The sequence below is a fragment of the Dendrobates tinctorius genome, unplaced genomic scaffold, assembly GCF_039654945.1.
Source record: "Dendrobates tinctorius isolate UK_male_01 unplaced genomic scaffold, ASM3965494v1 ptg000102l, whole genome shotgun sequence".
NCBI lineage: Eukaryota > Metazoa > Chordata > Amphibia > Anura > Dendrobatidae > Dendrobates > Dendrobates tinctorius.
Window position 1 is genome coordinate 11,211,260 of NW_027361770.1, and position 20,492 is coordinate 11,231,751.

General features: G+C 43.9%; 1 protein-coding gene across 3 annotated transcripts in view; it reads right to left on the reverse strand.

Moving 5' to 3' along the window:
- LOC141099730 (poly(rC)-binding protein 3-like) overlaps positions 1–20,492 on the reverse strand; it is a 1,815,006-nt gene that overhangs the window by 1,265,177 nt on the left and 529,337 nt on the right. The window lies entirely within an intron of this gene.

The window sequence follows — 20,492 nt, forward strand, 5'->3', positions numbered from 1 at the left end:
GGCTTCAGCTGGGGGGCTGGTACAACCAGCAGATCAAGGATGTTCTTACTACCTTCTGTATGATGAAGCAGATTGAATCCACTGGCAAGACCAGGAGGCAAATGATTAAGGATCTGCTGCAGGTTGACAGAGTAAGTCCGTCACCTGAGCCCTGATGAAGGGGAGGCCAGCCAAGGCATAGATAGCACTACTGCAGAGGTCCCTCCTCTGGATGCCAGCCACATCAGCGACCAGGTTAGGGTGGACCCCCACCTGCATACGGCTTTAGAGCAACTCGGCACAGACAACAGTGACGGACTAGTGATGAACAAACCCATGGATGTTCGGGTTTGCTGTGTTCCCTGAAGATACAGTAAAAAGTTCAGTTTGCATCTGAACTTGATCTCAAACTTTACCCTGAACCCAAACCCAATAGAAGTCAATGGGGACCCTAACTTCGATTATTTAAAATGGCTGTAAAATGGTCATAGTCAGGGCTAGGGGGCTGCAAAAGGAAGCTAAATGGGGTAAGAGCAGGACAATTGCCATTCAAATAAATATGAATAGGGATATAACTTAAAGGGGTTCTGTCGTCATAGCAATCATGGTAAAATAGGAAGTAAATGAATAACATAACAATTTTAACAGCACCCTCAGAGAGACTGAGGATTGATATTGTTAGTCCAGTTAAAAATGTCACCCACAGAGCCTGAGGCAGCGTACCCCCTACAGAAACAGATTTCAAATTTCACACGCAGAGCATGGGGCACAGTACTCCTACATAATCTTATAAAAAATGTCACCCACAGAACATGGGGCACATTACTTCTACATTAGAAGCTTAAAAATGCCACCCACAGAGCATGTTTCCGCATTTATCTCACAGAAGTTGATAACAAATTTCATCCACAGATCATGTTTTTACATTTCCTCACAGAAGCCGATAAGAAATTTCAACCACAGAGCATGTTCACACATTTATCCCAACAGAAGCTGAAAGCAAATTTCACCCACAGATCATGTTTCCACATTTTCTTGAGAAAGCGGATTAAAAATTTTATACCCAGACAATAGGGCACAGTACCCCAAAAGTCAGGGTTGCAGAGTACATACAACTTTTTTTTATCTTTTTTTCAGATTTTTTTTATTTTATTTTGTTTTTTATTGTTGTAATGGAACTGACTTAAAACAACCTACAATTTACAAAATACACTAGCTATCTCGAACCACAAGGTGTAAATCCAAGTGGAAGAAAAGGTGGACCTGTTGGTATGGGCAGAAGAGGCAAGGGTAGTAATCCAACACTGTTTTTTGTTTTTTTTAAAGAGACTAGTTTTTTCGAACCACGAGGAGTAGGTCCAAGTGTAGGAAGAGGTGGCAATGTCGGTATAGGTTATTCAAACCTTTTTTTATGTACTGTAACTCACTTAAAGCAAACTAGAATTTACAAAATGATCACTAGCTATTTAGAACTGCAAAGTCAAGAAAGAGGTGGATGTATGAGTGCGAGGCAAGGGAGGAGTAATCTAACACTATTTTTTTTAAAGAATTGACTTCAAAGAATATAGAATGAACCCAAAATAAACAAGCTACAATCAGGGGCAGAGGTCCAACCGGAGGAGGAGGTTGAGGAGGAGGTAGCCAACACAGTTTATTGTTTTTTATTTTTTAATTTGGGGAGGATGTACCAAATGAAACGAATGACAAATAAAGTTGAAGACTGAGTTTGGATGTTATAGTTCTCTAGTCATCCAAAGGTATTGACAAATCCTGGGGAATCCACACCTGGTTCATTTTTAAGGAATGCTTGCTTCCCCACGTTGGATGTGGACAGGTGGATGAGTCTGTCTGTGATTACACCTCCTGCCATGCTAAACACACATTCTGACATTACACTTGCTGCCGGGCAGGGCAGCACCTACAAGGCATAAAGGGCAAGCTCAGGCCATGTGTCCAATTTGGAGACCCGGAAGTTAATTGGGGCAGACCCATCTGTTAGCATGTGGAGACATGTGGATACGTACTCTCCACCATGTTGTTGTAATGCTGCCTCCTGATAATATGGACCATATCAGATGGTGTTGCCAGATAAAGTTTTTCCACATTTCAGCCATACTAACCCTGACTCCCAAGATGCTGGCAGAGCCCCAGCTGCTTTGGTGACTTCTTTCATCGCCTCTGCCTTGTTGTTCCACTGAGCCCCAACTGTCAAGTGGGAAAGTCATTAGTGGGAGTGGAAGTAAGGATGGTATGTTGTTCTTGTAGTGGGGATCCAGCAGGGTGGACACCCAGTAATCTGCATTTGAAACATTACGGGCAACTCGGCAGTCATTGCACAGGCCTTGAAGCATGTATTGGCTCATGTGTTCCAGGCTGCCCAAAGACAACGACAAGCTGTCCTCAGTGAGAGGTATATCATCTGGGTGCTCTGTATCCCTCCAGTGATGCATGTAAGCTGATCTTAGTGCTACCTTGCTGTGAACACAGTTGTTCCTCTTCCCCTGCCTCCTGCTCCTCATCATCATAATCCTTTCAAACTATCTCCTGAATGTACGAGCTTTGTGTGGATGACAGGCCTAATAACAATGTGACTTTGCTTTGCTCCTCCTCCTGCTCCTTTTCCTCCTGTGCCACCACCTCATCCATCAAGGCCTGAATTGTTTTTTCAGTAGGCATAAAAGTGGTATAGTAATACTAATTATGGCATCATCTGCACTGGCCAAATTGGTGAAATATTCGAAGCTATGGAACACGACACAGACGTGCCGCATGGAGGCCCAGTCATTGGTGGTGAAGTGGAGTTGTTCTACAGAGCGACTCAGCAATACGTGCTGCAGCTGAAACTCCACCATTGCCTACTGCTGCTAGAACAGTCTCTCCAGCACATGCAAGGTGGAGTTCCACCTTGTTGGTATGTTGCATGTCAGTTGCTGAGCTGGAAGGCAGTAGTGACACTGCAGTGCAGACAGACAAGCAGCAGTAGGGTGAGAATCATCAAACTATCCATACATTGCTCGCACATTCAGTAGTAGCAGGAAGCTCTGCACCACAAAGTTTATCACATGTGCAAGGTTAAGAATGTGTTTCAAACTGGCTAGGCCCAGAACTGCTATGAGATTTCTCCCATTATTGCAAACCAAGATGCCGGACTTGAGGTTCACCGGAACCAACCACTCATCTGATTGCTGTTTGATCCCAGTCCACAGCGCCTGCACATTGTGGGATTTTTCCCCCAAAACAGAGGAGTTTAAGAACAACATGCTTGTTGCTTTCCCCTGGCTGTGATCAAGGTGGCGGTACAGGTCTTCTTGTTACTAAATTAGGAGGTAGTGGAGGAATCAGTAGGAGGCAACCTGGACAGCTAATATCCAGCAATACTATGGTTTTATTACATGAGCTGAAACACCTTCCACTTCTGTCCCAGCTGCCATTTCATTTACCGATTGGGCAGTTAGGAAAATGTAATATCCCTGGCCATGCTTACTGGTCCATGTATCAGTGGTTATATGGACGTTACCACTGATAGCATTGTGCAGTTCACACCTGATTTGTTCCACAATATGTTTGTGCAGGGCAGGGATGGCTCACCAGGAAAAGCAGTGGAGACTGAGAACAATATAATGTGCGACAGCCACAGACATCAGTTTCTTAAAACTGTCCATCTCAACCAGCTGGAATGGCAGCATTTCAAAGGCCAGTAGTTTGGAAATGCTGTAGCTTAGGACCATGGATTGTTGGTGTCTATGGGGGTATCTCCTCTCAAGAATTTGGGGAATGGAAAACTGAAAACAGCCATGGGATGGTCTGGAGATGCTCGGTGACACCATTACCATTATATATTTGGTACATTTATATGCTTTATGCTAATTTTTGAGTTTATGCTAATGTTCTTATTACTGTTCCATACTTACTTCTGTATGGCTGCATTTTTGGATTGATCATCATTCTCCTTTTTGTATTATGCGCTCGCGCCTTGTTCAGCTGTGTTTTTTCTCTCATGATCTTTTTATATTCTCTTGTACTGATTAAGTAAAATAAAAATTTTGTATTTTATATCATTACATTTCTTCTCATGGTCTCTTTTTGCATTATGTTCTTTGATATGATCTCTATTCAATAACATGCATGACCTTTTGACCTTATATTTTATAAATTTGTTCTACTTCTTCTAAAGACTGAGATTTGTAGATTCGAGAGGAAGGGAAGCAAAAATACAACACCTTTAGCAGTAACTATTGTTTTCGTGGACATCTGCCACTAGACACTTGGAAAGTTAAGAATATTGGGCTTTGTGTAGATTTTGTGTAGATCAGATATTGTTGGGACATGCATTTTCAACATCAGGACTAAAGGGGGAAGAATATGCATATTTTTCCATAATTGCGAAACATGTAAATCAGCCCTAAATTAACAGTGGTCAGATAGCAGGAGCAGGCAACGGTGCAAGTGACACAGGGGGCTGTCACCTATTTCTATGTGTCAAGGGCTCTAGCATTACCTGAATCCAGGTCACTTACAGATCAGGCATCAGGAAATTGGGCTCCATGAAGCAAGTGGAGGCAGTCTTTCAGAGGAAGGAGAACAAGAAGCGGACACCTAAAAATAGTTATTGTATTACCCTCTGTAGGGATTCGCTCTGGTAGGTAATGGCAGGGCTGCAGTAACGAGACAACACACAGGCTTAAAGTCCAATTTCAGTGGCTTAATGTCACATTGCAAACAGCAGATTAGCAGAAAGTAAGGAAAAACATAACTATACTCCAGCTTGGAGAACCGCTGGTCCCAGACTCACCCCTTGCACGGGATGGGCTTAACTAAGTGGCTGCCAGGTCCACGGCATCCACCACGTGCCATTCCCAGGGTTGTTGAGAGTCTTGCTGCTATAGTCCTGCAGCACGGGGATCCTGCATACAAGTTCAGGCTAAGTCCAGCCAAGTTCCTGTAACTTCCAGACACACTCACCATGTGCCAAACACCAACCTCCATTACATAGCCAGTAACCCCTCCTACAAGTGAGGTAAACATCACATGGGCTGATCACGTGACCATGACATCATCGCAGGTCCTGTCTTTAGGGAAAAACCCGGCCAAACATTAACCTGCTGGGAGAAATGTATCTCCCATCCATTAAAACACCTTTTACTATACCACACCTCGTTATAATTTTTTCCTGGTTTTGCACTTTTTACAAAGCCCTTATGAGTGTATTTGACTGGAGTACATCAACTACACTTTCAAAATATTTGAATGAGGCCTGCAAGTTGTTGCCTTTCAGGTGTCTATGGATGACTGGATTACCCTCCTTATAATTTTTTCCTGGCTTTGCACTTTGTCCAAACCCTTTATGAGTGTAAGACTATCACTACATGACAATTTGAGCATAATGTGTATGAGGCCCTCCTTTTTATCTCATACAGGGTATATCCCCTTACCTCTTCCATCTAATTTTTGGCAGTTCTTGCTTCCTTCATAACTAACACTGAAATTTCCAATTTTTTAACAAAAAGTAAATACAAATTTAATTTAGGTTTGCATGAATTATTTTTTTAAATTATTTTTACATTTTGCCTCATATACAAGCTATTATACAGGAGAGAATGTTTTGTAACTTTTTTTCCTGTAAACTCCAATTTCTTGACGATTTTGAAAGTTTTATTGTCAGGCCTTAAAGTGGAGTAAAAGTGTGACACCGTTGCTCTCAGCAATGATCTGGGTGTCAGAGATGCTTCCTGGGGTCTTCACCATGGTGTTCTCCTTCCATTCAGCACTCTTTCCATCTATTTCACTGATTTCACTGCCCCCCAGACCTCCTTCTATGGTCTGCCATAAAAATGCTCATATTTCCCATTGACTCCCATTATACTTGTTACTCGAAATGAGCATCCGAGCATTAGAAATTGTTCAGTTCGAGTAACAAGCATTAGAGCATTTCAGGGCTCGCTCATTCCTAATGAATATACTTTGATATAAACCAATCCATTGTGGCTCTGGCAGTATGTTTAGGGTTGTTGTCCTTTTTAAAGATGAACCGACGCCCCAGTCTCAAGTCTTTTGCAGCCTTTAGCAGATTTTCCTTTAGGATTGTCTTGTCTTTATCTCCATCCATCTTCTCACCAACTGTGACCAGCTGCCACCATCATGTTTGCCTATTAGGAATGTGTTTTCAGGGTGATGTTTCTCAGGGTGTTAGTTTTCTGTCACACATAGCATTTTTGACCAAAAAGTTTTACTTTGGTCTCATCTAACCAGCACATCTACTTTCACATGCTATCTATGTCCCCTACATGGTTTTTTGCAAACTGCAAACGGAACTTCTTATGGCTTGCGTTCATAAATGGCTTTCTTCTTGCCACTCTTCCATAAAGGCTAAATTTGTGGAGCATACAGCGAACACATGAGCTGTGGATCTATGTCTCTCTTCCAGAGTGATCATGGGGTTCTTTTTTGCTTCTCTAATTAGTGGTTTCCTTGATTGGGATGTCAGTTTAGGTGGGAGGCTATGTCTTGGTAGGTTAGAAGTTTTGCAATACTCCTTCTATATTTGGATGATGGATTGAATAGTGCTCTGTGAGATGCTCAGAGCTTGGGCTATTATTTTATAACAAAACCATGCTTTGTGCTCCTCCACAACTTTATTCCTGACCTGTCTGGTGTGTTTTTTTGGGGCTACAAAATATTCTCATACAAACCTCTGAAGCCTTCACAGAATGACTGTAGTTATACTGAGAATAAATTACACACAGGTAGACTCAATTTACTAAGTACATTAGTTCTGGAGGTAAATGATCACTCAGGATTTTATTTAGGGGCGTCAAAGTACATTGGGCTGAATACAGATGTACTTCACATGTGTGTGAATGCCCCAGTCAAATTCTATACCTAAATATCATTGAGAATTTGTGGCAAGACTTAAAAATTGCTGTTATCAGAAGCTCTCAAACCAATCTCATTGAGCTATAGCTAGTTTGCAGAGAAAAATTGGCAAAAATGTCTGCCTTTAGATGTGCAAAGCTGGTGGAGACATACCCCAAAAGATTTACAGCAGTAATTGCAGTGACAGGCGGTTCTACACAAATATTGATTCGGGGGGCTGAAAACAAATGCCCATCACAGTTTTCAGATCTATATTTTTAAAATATTTAGAAAGCCAAATATCATTTCCTTTACAGTTTACAAATACTTGCTACTTTATGGTGGCATTTCACATAAAATGTCAATAAAATACATTTAAGCTTGTCGGTGTAACATGAAAAAATGTAGAAAACTCTTTGGGGTATGAATACATTGTTAAGGCACTGTATATAGTGGTTGACCTTTTTTGCCCTCATTCCTCCAAGTTTAAGTTCAGCTATCAGCTGGTGCAGCTGTATCTAATGCTGTCCCCATCTGCTAGTGAAAGCTGAACATTACATTGATGATATTCACTTCTCATTTCAGCAGATGGCAGACAACATTATATGTTGAGCAGTGTCAGGTAAGAAAGTAAAATGCGAGAAAGATTTACAGCTCCAACTTTACACATTACTGCTTACTGAATGTGAATGCATGTACAGTTGTGCTCAAAAGTTTACATAGCCAGGCAGAATTTTTGCTTTCTTGGCCTTTTTTTCAGAGAATATGAATGGTAACACCAAAACTTTTTCTCCACTCATGGTTAGTGGTTGGGTGAAGCCATTTATTGTCAAACTACTGTGTTTTTTATTTTTAAATCATAATGATAAACCAAAACATTCAAATGACCCTGATCAAAAGTTCACATACCCTATTTCTTAATACCGTGCATTTCCCCTTCGAACATCAATAACAGCTTGAAGACTTTTGTGGTAGCTGTGGATGAGGTCCTTTATTTTCTCAGATGGTAAAGCTGACCACTTTTCTTGGCAAAAGGCCTCCAGTTACTGTAAATTCCTGGGCTGTCTAACATGAACTGCACACTTGAGATCTACCCAGAGTTGCTCAATGATATTGAGGTCCAGAGACTGAGATGGCCACTCCAGAACCTTCACTTTGTTCTGCTGTAGCCAAAGACATGTTGAATTGGCCTTCTGTTTTGGATCGTTGTCATGTTGGAACGTCCAAGTACATCCCATGCGCAGTTTCGGGGCTGATGATTGCAAATTTGCCTCCAGTGTTTGCTGATAATGTGCTGCATTCATCTTTTCTTCAACTTTGACCAAGTTTCCTGTGTCTTTGTAGCTCACACATCCACAAAATATCAGCAATCCACCTCCGTGCTTTACGGTAGGAATGGCGTTCTGTCCATCATAGGCCTTGTTGACCTCTCTCCAAATGTAACATTTATGGTTATGGCCAAAAAGTTTTAATTTTGGTCTCATCGCTCCAGATTAGCTTGTTCCAGAGTTGTGAGACTTGTGTCTGTGCCCTGTTTTCATATTGTAGGCAAGATACTTTGTGGCATTTGCACAGTAATGGCTTTCTTCTGGCGACTTGAACATGCAGCCCATTTTTCTTCAAGTGCCTCCTTATTGTGCATTTTGAAACAGCCACACCGCTACTTATCTGAGAGTCCAGTATTTCAGCTGATGTTATTTGTGGGTTTTCTTTGCATCTCGAGCATTTTCCTGGAAGTTGTGAACAAAATTTTTGTTGGTCTACCTGACCATGGTTTTGTTTTTCACAGAGCCCCTGATTTTCCATTTGTTAATCACAATTTGAATGCTGCTGATTGGCATATCAATTCCTTGAATATCTTTTTGTATCCCTTTCCTGCTTTATACAGTTCAACTACCTTTTCCCGTAGATCTGTTGACGATTTTTTTGCTTTCTGTATGACTCACAATCCAGAAACTTCAGTGGCTGAATGAAAGATGCAAGAGTCTGTATGGATCCCAGAAACTCACTCAGCTTTTATGCACACACTGATTACAAACAAACAGGTCACAGGTGAGGATGCTACTTTCAGTAGCCATTCAAACCCATTTGTGTCAACTTCAGTGCATGTTATCAGACCAAGATCAACAGGTTATGAAAAAGTTTGATCTGGGTCATTTGGATGTTTTGGGTTGTCTTTATGATTTAAAAATAAAAAACACAGTATCTTGACAATAAATAGCTTCATTAGACCACTAACCATGAGTGGAGAAAAAGGTTTGATGTTATCAGGTCTGGATCCTGCTCTGCCTCTATTTATTTTGAGGTCTGCTGAACATAACAAAGTTAACTACAAAAAAATAAAAAAATAGAGTTTATTGTGGTTGGGCACATCTTGTCCTGGTCAGATGACTTTTTTATTTACTTAATGCAGGATATATCATCATTTTGTCTTTATCCTAGGTTCTGTCTATTAAATGGCCACAGAGTGAATGTGAGCCTACATATTGCACTTATACCCACCTGTCTTCCTGCTTATTTCTTTCTTTTTGTTTGAGAGCAAAGTTTGTTTTGAGCATGAACTTATTGTCGATGATGGCCCCTGCTTAAAGTGATTTTCTGCACTAATGCATGGCACACCTGCAGCACCTCTGGAGAAAATATGTTTGCGATGTGTGCCAGGGTTGCCGTTGTCTGTTTCGGGTTGTTCTGTGTGTAGCAGGTGCTACTTCATCCATGGCACTTACCAATGTATTGTTTTAATGTGGCAATGCTAAATCTGGACACTAGAGGGAAGAGATTGGAGCTAAAGGTGATTATATATTGTTTATAAACTACTGACTATTGATGACATGCAGATTTCTGTATGTGTCGTAAATGGGGGTGTCCTGAGCTCAGGGACCATTCTTGACAGAGAAAGAAAAAATGTTGTGGTCAGAAAGTGGGAAAGGAGAGTGTTCTGCCCATTCATGTGCAGCAAGACATTTCTTAAGTGCTGTTCCAGCTATGACCATTAGATGTCATAGTTGTCCTCTTTTCCTATTCATTGATGTAGAATCCTGTCCCTTTAATAGTTGTTCTGTTTAGAACCGCCCCTTCAGGTTTCCTGTGCTTGAAGCTTGTAGCCATTTTCTCCCGGATCTCTGAGCTACTCACATGTGTCCTGTTCTCTGCAAAATCACTGCTTCTGTCAAGCGGATTTCCATGAGGGTTTAATACTGTTATGTGTTGTGCAATGTATTCTGAGTTAGCTACGCTTAATGGAGCCCCCGTGATATGTGCAATGTATTTCCAGCTCTTTGTAATGCCTTTGCACTCCATGTTAGACAGATGCACCTCTGTTCAGTTACTGCAATGTTGGCAGCCTTAAGGTGCTTAGATATCTCTCTTCACTGCATTGTGTGTTGTATTACTCAACCTCTGTAATAATGCCTGCTACTGTTATAATAGCACCCTGTATTATCTGCCAGTACTGATGTTTTCTACTGTCTGTTTCTTTATAGTTTTTACCCGATCTCATCCACAATTGTGTTCACCAATCTCATCTACTATATCATCCGTTATCATCTACCATTGTTGTTCACATCATCTCAGTAAATATAGACTTAAGCACCCATACATAGTAACATAGTAACATAGTTATTAAGGTTGAAGGGAGACTTTAAGTCCATCTAGTTCAACCCATATCCTATCCTAACTTGCCCTAACATGTTGATCTAGAGGAAGGCAAAAAAAACCATGTGGCAAACAGTAAGCTTCACATTGGAGAAAAAAATTCCTTCCCGACTCCACATACGGCAATCAGACTAGCAATATTAAGGAAACTAGTGTATATACCCTGTAATATTATACTTTTCAAGAAAGGCATCCAGTCCCTTCTTAAATTTTAGTAGGGAATCACTCATTACAACATCATATGGCAGAGAGTTCCATAGTCTCACTGCTCTTACAGTAAAGAATCCGCATCTGTGAGTATGCTTAAACCTTCTTTCCTCCAGACTTAGAGGATGCCCCCTTGTCCCCGTCACAGGTCTAAGAGTAAAAAGATCATTAGAAAGGTCTTGGTATTGTCCCCGCATATATTTATACATTGTAATAAGATCACCCCTAAGCCTTCGATTCTCCAAACTAAATAACCCCAAGTGTAATAACCTGTCTTGGTATTGCAGACCCCCTAGTTCCCTAATAACCTTGGTCGCTCTTCTCTGCACCCGCTCCAGTTCAGCTATGTCTTTCTTATATACCGGAGACCTGAACTGTACACAGTATTCTAAGTGTGGTCACACTAGTGACCTACTGTATATAGAGGTAAAATTATGTTCTCCTCATGAGCATCTATGCCTCTTTTAATGCATCCCATTATTTTATTTGCCTTTGCAGCTGCTGCCTGACACTGGCCACTAAATGTGAGTTTGTCGTCCACCCATACACCCAGGTCTTTTTCAGTGACTGTTTTGCCCAGCGTTTTACAATTAAGCACATAATTATACATCTTGTTTGTTCTACCCAAGTGCATGACTTTACATTTATCCCCATTAAAGCTCATTTGCCATTTATCAGCCCAAGCTTCTAGTTTACATAAATCTTCCTGTAATATAAAATTGTCCTCCTCTGTATTGATTACCCTGCAGAGTTTAGTGTCATCTGCAAATATTGAAATTCTACTCTCTATGCCCCCTATAAGGTAATTAATAAATATGTTAAAAAGAAGCGGGCCCAAAACTGACCCCTGTGGTACCCCACTGCTAACCGTGACCCAGTCAGAGTGTGCTCCATTAATAACCACCCTTTGTTTCCTATCCCTGAGCCAGCTCTTAACCCATCTACTTATTTTTTCCCTATCCCCATTGTTCTCATTTTATGTATCAACCTTTTGTGTGGCACCGAATCAAAAGCTTTTGAAAAGTCCATGTACACCACGTCCACTGCATTCCCTTGGTCCAGTCCAGAACTTACCTCTTCATAAAAGCTTATCAGATTAGTCTGACAGGAACGGTCCCTTGTAAATCCATGTTGATATTGGGTCATAAGGTTATTCTTCTCCAGATACTCCAGTATAGTATATCTTAGAAAGCCCTCCAAGATTTTACCCATAGTTGAGGTTTAATTTACTGGCCTATAATTTCCAAGTTCAGTTTTTTTCCCCTTTTTGAATATTGGCACCACATTTGCTATACGCCAGTCCTGTGGTACAGACCCTGTTACTATGGAATCTTTGAAGATTAAAAATAATGGGCTATCTATGACTGTGCTTAATTCCTGCAGTATTCGGGGGTGTATCCCATCCGGGCCCGGGGATGTGTCAATTTTAGTGATTTTTAGATGCCGCCTTACTTACTGCTGGGTTAAGCAGGTGACATTTAATGGAGAATTTTTTTCCCTGATCATGTTATCTGTCATGGGATTTTATTGTGTAAATACTTTTGAAAAAAGTCATTTATCATATTGGCTTTTTCCTCATTCTCATCCACCATTTCACCCAGACTATTTTTAAGGGGACCAACACTATCATTTTTTAGTTTCTTACTATTTATGTAGTTAAAGAATATTTTTGGATTATTTTTACTTTCTCTAGCAATGAGTCTCTCTGTCTCAATCTTTGCTGTTTTGATTTGCTTTTTACAGCCTTTTTATTGGGAGTGGATGAAGGGTTTAGCCGTATGCTGGAATCCACACAGCGTCATACGTGGAAGAAGGCAGAACAGGGAGTTAGTAAGTCATACTCTGAGCAGAATCAGGAGAAGACCAGGTTTAATGTACAATATTAGCATCTTCATGCATAGGAGACTTAATAAACTGTGAGAGGCAGAGTGAGAAAGTTAGAAAGAGAAGATGAGTAGCAGATGCAGAGAGTGGATGGGGTTGTTAAAAGGAGATGGAATATTAAATGGAGTTGTTAAAGTCCCTCATGATGAAAGTATGTCACAGGATAGCAAGTGTGAAAGCCAGGTGGCAAAGTGATACAGGACCTTGTTTCTTCTGCCTGGAGAGAGATACGCAACCACTTCTTGCAGGGAGAAAGATTTGAAGAGTTCAATTGTGTGGATGTCAAAAGAAGAAACATGAGCGAGGGAACCGAGGGGATAACCTGGAGAGCACATTACATGTGCATGTATATTTCACAGTGTCTCTAGGAGTATGTGGGTGTGTGTATGTCACAAGTGTGTAAGAATATATCGGTGTGTCACAGTGTGTAGGTGCATGTTGTGATGCGTCTGTGTGTCACAGAGCGCATGTGCCACAGTATGCAGATATATGTGGGTGTGTGTTATAGTGTTGTAAGGGGTTGTAAAGTCTCGCTAACCCCTTAAGTTACATCCCAGTTGTATTTATTGTTCCTGTATGTATAAATGTTGTATATCTATGTAATGTATATATATATATATATATATATATATATTTACGTGTGTATGTCATGGTACTGGTAGGGTGAGTGTAGTACCCAAAATTAGCCACAAGATGGGGTACATTTTAGTGGTAGTAATAGTAGTGTAAATAGTTAAGATAGGAGGGGCACAGTGGATAAGGTAGTAAGGACTTCCTTAGTTGGGGCCAAGACGCCCGTGCAACTCACTTGGGCTAACTAGCCCCGGGCAACACTGTGTCACGCAATATTACCAAAAGTTAATGCCCAGTCACATAGTGTTCATGGCCAGAACTTCACCAGAAGGAGCAACAGCAGCAGTGCTAGAGGTGCAGTATTAGTGGGACTGCAGGTTTTAGCGAAGACTAAGCAGTACGGCAGGTCACTCATCATGTGGCAGCTTATTGTGTGGGCTGATGCTCTCAGAACCAGGGCGAAATGGCTGAGGAGTCCCCAAACGGAATAAGGATGAACAGGGAGGATGCTGAGGGATCGAAAGGTACGGTCCATCCCGGAAGCTAGCTTAGTGACAGAGAGAGAAGGACAGGGACAGAGAAGGAGTTGCACGTTGTGAGACCTGATGTTAATGCTGGAAAGAACATGAATATGCTGTGTACCAGAATCAGTAACATTACCTGTTTGAAAGTTGAATTGGACTGTGGCTAGTTTTGTACTAAACCGGACCAAGGAAGCCTCCAGAAATGGACAGAGAACCCTGACTGTGCTGGTGAAGAAGCCACAGGTATGCAGAGTTATGGCCAGAATGTGTATGTGACCGGAGGGAATGGCATGCTAACTCAAATACTATCAGCCACGACTACCGCCCTGTACCTCCCTCACTCTTGGCATAGTCAGCAGGATGCCAACACTGTGCAATGTGGAGAAACTGCGAAGAATGGAGAAACTGATGTTTTAATTGTGACTGACAAAGTTGTTGTGGCAAAGATGGCAGCCATGAAGATGGAGGAGTTTGGTGCCAAAAAGGACAACAGCCACCAAGATGACAATCTTCGTGGGCAAGACAGCGCAGAGATGGCACCAAAAACTGACCAGCAATGCCCCTCCTTCTGCCCATAGTGGGCGTGGATGAAAAGTAAGAGACCTTGCCCTCTAACACCCAATGAAGCGAAATGGGTGGAGCGGCTGGAAGCGACCCCACCTTGGAACGGGTGGGGATCAGAAGAGAATCTCATGTGTAGCTGCAGTAGCCTAGGCCACATTGATAGGAGATGGCAACAGATGGAGGAAGAAAAGACCTGACCTGGACGACTGAGTGGGGTCACAGATGAGGTCCAGACTGACCAGTTCCCTGTACCTGTGGAGGAGTGCTGCCGGCAGCTGCAGAAGCCGGAACATCAGTGGGGCCGGAACCTCTTCTTGCGGAGCTTCACCATCCTCCAGAGCAGGAACCTATGTAAATATTTACAGGATGTCTTGGATAACTGACATTGTTGACCTGGAGAACTGTGAGACAGGCGTCCCCATTGAGAGCATGGATTCTTTTTGGTTTTTCCCTTTTTTGTTGCGCTTGTTGCAGGACAATGCTCTGGGACTGCGTCGCAGGGCAATGGCTACAATAATACCATGTTTAAAGGAAAGGGACTGCCTCCCTTTGAAGAATTATAGACTCAGCTCATATTGAGTCAACACAGTGCTCCATATTTCTCCCTGTGGGGAGTATTTTGTGTAAATATTAAAATTTTATGGTTGGGGACAGCCATGTTAAAAGGAACGGGGATTGAAAGGGGTTGTAAAGTCTCGCTAAGTTACATCCCGATTGTATTTATTGCTGCTGTATGTATAAAGGTTGTATATCTATGTAATATATATATTTTTGTGTGTATGTCATGGTACTAGTAGGGTGAATGTAGTACCCAAATTTAGCCATAACATGGGGTACATTTTAGTGGTAGTAATAGTAGTGTAAATAGTAAAGATAGGATGGGCACAGTGGATAAGGTAGGAAGGACTTCCTTATAGAAGTCAGTTGGGGCCAGGGCGCCCATGCAGCTCACTTGAGCTAACTAGCCCCGGGCACACCATGTCACGCAATGTTACCAAAGGTTAATGCCCAGCCATATAGTGCTCGTGGTCAGGACTTCACCAGAAGGAGCAGCAGCAGCAGTGCTAGTGGGACGCCCTCACACCCAGGGCTGTGGGGTACTCGGTACCGAGCCCGATGAGCTTCAATGTGGTTAAAACTAAAAGAGAAAGAGCGCAATAGGGTCTTACCCAAGTAAAAGAGATATAATTCAAGCTGTTATACTCACCAATAGCAGGAGAGTTTTAGGCATAAAGGAATAGAGGTCAAGCTGCTGCACATCCAAATGGCCACGCCGTGATCATAGATCATCAGATTTCAAAGAAATAGTTTTCGGATTAAATGTGCGCTGCTAGACAAAACGACTCCTTTCCAGATTGCGTACTTGTATACTTTTATTTTCCCAACGCGTTTCGAAGTTTGAAACTTCTTCCTCAGGGGTTGATATGTACCTAGGTACATATCATCCCCTGAGGAAGAAGTTTCAAACTTCGAAACGCGTTGGGAAAATAAAAGTATACAAGTACGCAATCTGGAAAGGAGTCGTTTTGTCTAGCAGCGCACGTTTAATCCGAAAACTATTTCTTTGAAATCCGATGAGCTTCAATGGGAGATGTCATGGTAGCTGGGACCGGTCCCGTGGCCCTAGGCGCCCATTGAAAAAGGGGAATGTTCAGTGTGCTGATGATGAGTGATTCGTGACGCCACCTGTGGTGTTCGGCAATAGAGATGTAAGCTGACGCTGCAGACAGATCCTCTGGGACAGATGGTGTGGTGCAGCAGTGATGTTATAGCCCTCCACAGGCAGGGCTGAAGTCCCAGGGCAGTGTAGGTGAAGTGACACTAAGATGGTGTAGTGTCAGGAGCAAGGGATGTAACCGTGCTGGCAGGTTGGCGCTGGAATAAGTGGAGGACACCAGGGCATGTACAGTAGTTCCAAAGCTTTACTCACAGTCTGTTGCAGGTACAGGTGCCCGCATCCGTGCCATGTCCTCCGGGTCAGGAGCTCAGCCAACTTCCAGGCAAGATGAAGTACTCCTTTCCAACACTCCGCCAACATATGTGCCATTTCTTAACGTCTCCCTCTTAGCGCCTTTGAGTGAAGTACTCACAGTACTGAGTTACACTGGAGTTCCTCCTGTCAGATGTTCCTTTGAACTCTACTTGTACGGCAGACAGCTGTAGCCTGCTTCAGGGACTCCTTGCTTCTAAGTCCCAGCTCACTAATATGTTGATGTTGTGCCCCCAAGTCTTGTGTGGGAATAAAGTGGTCACTACTTCTATTCCTCCGGTGTCTGCTGCAAGACCATTAGTATCCGTACAACCTCGGGGACTGGGCCCCGGCCTTGCGCTTAGAACTTGAAAAGGGTTCTCCTCTAACCCTGGTCCTTGTTCTCTTATTCTCCTTACGTTCCATGCTAATCCTTCTTCCCAATGGAGAATCAAGCTTCCTTTCTCTGTCTCTTTCCTGTGCCAGCAGACCCAGATCACTGTGGCTTGCTGCAGCACTTCCTTCTTCCATCCCTCTCCCGGGGATCTTCTCTTTCTCACTCTCTGTCCTTCTACATCCTAACTCACTGACTGAGTGAAAGACTGACTGAATGACTCACTCAACTCTTCCCGCTCTTTTATGTGAACTAAACTCCAACCACATCCCAACACGTTTTGTGTTCCAAGCAGGGAGCCACCAAGGGGTGCTATGCTACACTCCAAGCAGGGAGCCGCCAAAGGTGCTTTGCTACTCTACTTTGTGGTGTGGGGTGCAGGTGTTGGAGTGTGGTCAGGTGTCTCCACCTTACCTGGATGGTGGGGTACCACACCTCAGGAGGAGGTGCAGTACCTCTGTGGCGACTGAACCCTCAGGGGCGCCACATACCCCCTCGTTAAACACAGCACGTCCGCGGGCTGCAAGAAAACAAAAGTTGACAAATACAGGAACATACAAAATTTTGGTAATGCAAAACAAAGAGTTCTTATCTAATCTTCTCAATATGAGAGGCACTGTCACTTGAACATTGCAATCAATTTTAAATAACTATCTTTAAAGTTATACTACCTAATTTAAAGTGCTATTTCAAGAATTATCACTTCTTCTTACACATTTTCTACTTTCTCTTATTAACCCTAAGTGACAACCGTGGATGCCTGGTTCGTCACCTGCGTTTATCAAATCTTCATCTCCATTCAAATTTCTTTATTAAAACATTCCTATTAGTCATGGCTATTAACTAGATTTTATATAAAAGCTATTCTCTATCAATACTGTCATAAGGCACATTATAAAATACTTCACAATAATTCTTGTAAGTGCTGGACACCGCTCCCAGCCGTGATCTCTTGCAGTGTCCTTTAGGTAGGAGCCATGCTCCACGATGAGGTAGTTCTTATTCATAAAAGACCTATGTAAAACCAAGAGAGGGCACCCAAAGAGGTGCAAACTATTTACAATAAAGTTCTGGATCATTCAGCGTCCATGATCTCCACAATTCCAATATGAAAAACACTGCCAATAAAACTGAGCAACAACTGGAAAAACAAAAGCATGATGAGCAAATAAAAATTAGAAAAAGGCACAATGGTGCAAATACCCTCCTGGGTAACAAAGTTAGTTATGGCTAGTTGTCCCCTCCTGGGGTTCTGGAAGCTGTTTTTCTTGGCTGCTGCTTCCAGGGGAGATGCTCTGGGTGTCTTCATCCTGTTGCTGGCAGTCTTCAAATTGCAGGTACTCCTTTTCTTCTGGTGAGGGATGGGTTGCCACTGGCTGTGGTTCCTCCATTTCAGGTGGTACCAGAATTTTGACTTCCGGCCTGACGCCTGGTGTCACTGGCATCTGTGGGTGCTTGTAAGGGTTGAGGCGAGGGCCCAGAACTTGTGGCCAAGAAAACCCATGATGCATAGTAACACCCATTAGCTGCTCAGACTCCTCTGCTGGGATCAGAAGATGTCGAATGGGACGCGCTTGCTCCAGCCTTACTCTTCTCAGCAGGGATTTCTTCCACTTCCCCATCTCAGTAAGCTTAGTGCTTCTGAATTGAGAGCATAGCTCATCTAATAGTCCCATTTGGAGTTCAAGCATACCGGCCTCACTACATGAAAAGTTAACCCGTTGGGAGGGGTAGCGATCATACCTAGAGCCTCCCGGCGGCGTACAATGTTCACGGTGTAACCGGACTCAAGATTGGAGATGATGATGGAGCGCTTGGCGGCTCCGGGTCCGTGTTGGTCTCCGGTGGGACCTGCACAGCCGCATCAGGTCCAGGCGGGAGCTCAACTCCTTCCTCCACTTCAGCTCCCAGGCGCTCGGACAACCCCTCCGGGCAGGCCTCACCCAGCGGTGATGACAGCGGAGAGCAGGGTATAGGTGCTGCCGGTGGAATTGCAGCAGCCGTGAACTCCACAGGGTTTGCCTGGAGGAGATCCGGTGCAGCAGTGGCGGGTAGCGGTGACTGGGGTACCGTGGATGGCGGCCCCTCCAGGGCGTGCTACCATTTCATCTTCCAGAGCGCCTCCTGCTTCTGCCGCAGTTCATGAGTCAGCCGGGTTATTTCCTCCTCCAGCTGCTGCTGATTCATGCCGGAAGCCAGATCGGAGCCTTCAGCCATTGCGCCAGGGAGGTTCAGCTTAACCTCCCTTCGCTCTTCAGGCCTCCTCTCTCCTTCCATCATGGTGTTCTCTCCTCCTTCTTCTTCCTGTCTTGACTCTTTTCCCGCCACCAGCCCCCGCTCCTCCTGGGGGCGGCGTCTTCTTCCCACTCCTCCATACCAGGCCAGTATACGAACCCCTCGGGGGGTGGGCCATGTTGCTGTCGCATAGAAGTTCAGACAGGGGAGGCCCAGGAGAGTTTGCTGTCTTTTCTTAGGACCACCCATGTTGTCACGCCCTTCTTCTCCGTGCTGGCGGCCATTTTTAGCATTCATATTACAGTCTATCAAATTGGGTCTTTTGCACATTTTCACAAGCTGTTAAGTCCAATAAATCGTAGGCACACAGAACCCGGTGGCACCAGGCTTCGTCATCCTGTTCGTGACGCCAAAATGGGACGCCCTCACACCCAGGGCTGTGTGGTACTTGGTACTGGGTCCGATGAGCTTCAATGGGAGATGTCACGGCAGCTGGGACCCGGCCCGTGGCCCTGGGCGCCCATTGTAAAAGGGGAATGTTCAGTGTGCTGATGATGAGTGATTCATGAAGCCACCTGTGGTGTTCGGCACCAGAGATGTAAGCCGACGCTGCAGACAGATCCTCTGGGACAGATGGTGTGGTGCAACATTGATGTTATAGCCCTCCACAGGCAGGGCTGAAGTCCAAGGGCTGTGTAGGTGAAGTGACACTTAGATGGTGTAGTGTCAGGCAGGCAGTGTAGCCGTGCTGGCAGGTTGGCGCAGGAATAAGTGGAGGACACCAGGGCATGTAGTTCCAAAGCTTTACTCACAGTCTATTGCAGTTACAGGTGCCTGCATTTGTGCCGTGTCCTCCGGGTCCAGAGCTCAGCCAACTTCCAGGCAAGATGAAGCACTCCTTTTCAACACTCCGCCAACATATGTGCCTTTTCTGAACGTCTCCTCTTATAGCGCCTTTGAATGAAGTACTTCTAGTACTGAGTTACACTGGAGTTCCTCCTGTCAGATGTTCCTATGAACTCTACTTGTACAGCAGACAGCTGTAGCCTGCTTCGGGGACTCCTTGCTACTAAGTCCCGGCTCACTAATATGTTGATGCTGTGCCCCCAAGTCTTGTGTGGGAATAAAGTGGTCACTACTTCTATTCCTCCGGCGTCTGCTGCAGGCAATTAGTATCCGTACAACCTCGGGGACTGGGCCCCGGCCTTGCGCTTAGAACTTGAAAAGGGTTCTCCTCTAACCCTGGTCCTTGTTCTCCTATTCTCCTTACGTTCCGTGCTAATCCTTCTTCCCAATGGAGAATCAAGCTTCCTTTCTCTGTCTCTTTCCTGTGCCAAAAGACCCAGATCACTGTGGCCTGCTGCAGCACTTCCTTCTTCCTTCCCTCTCCCTGGGATCTTCTCTTTCTCACTCTCTGTCCTTCTACATCCTCACTCACTGACTGAGTGAAAGACTGACTGAATGACTCACTCAACTCTTCCCGCTCTTTTATGTGAACTAAACTCCACCCACCTCCCAGCACGTTTCGTGTTCCAAGCAGGGAGCTACCAAGGGGTGCTATGCTACACTCCAAGCAGGGAGCCGCTGAAGGTGCTTTGCTACACTACTTTGTGGTGTGGGGTGCAGGTGTTGGAGTGTGGTCAGGTGTCTCCACCTT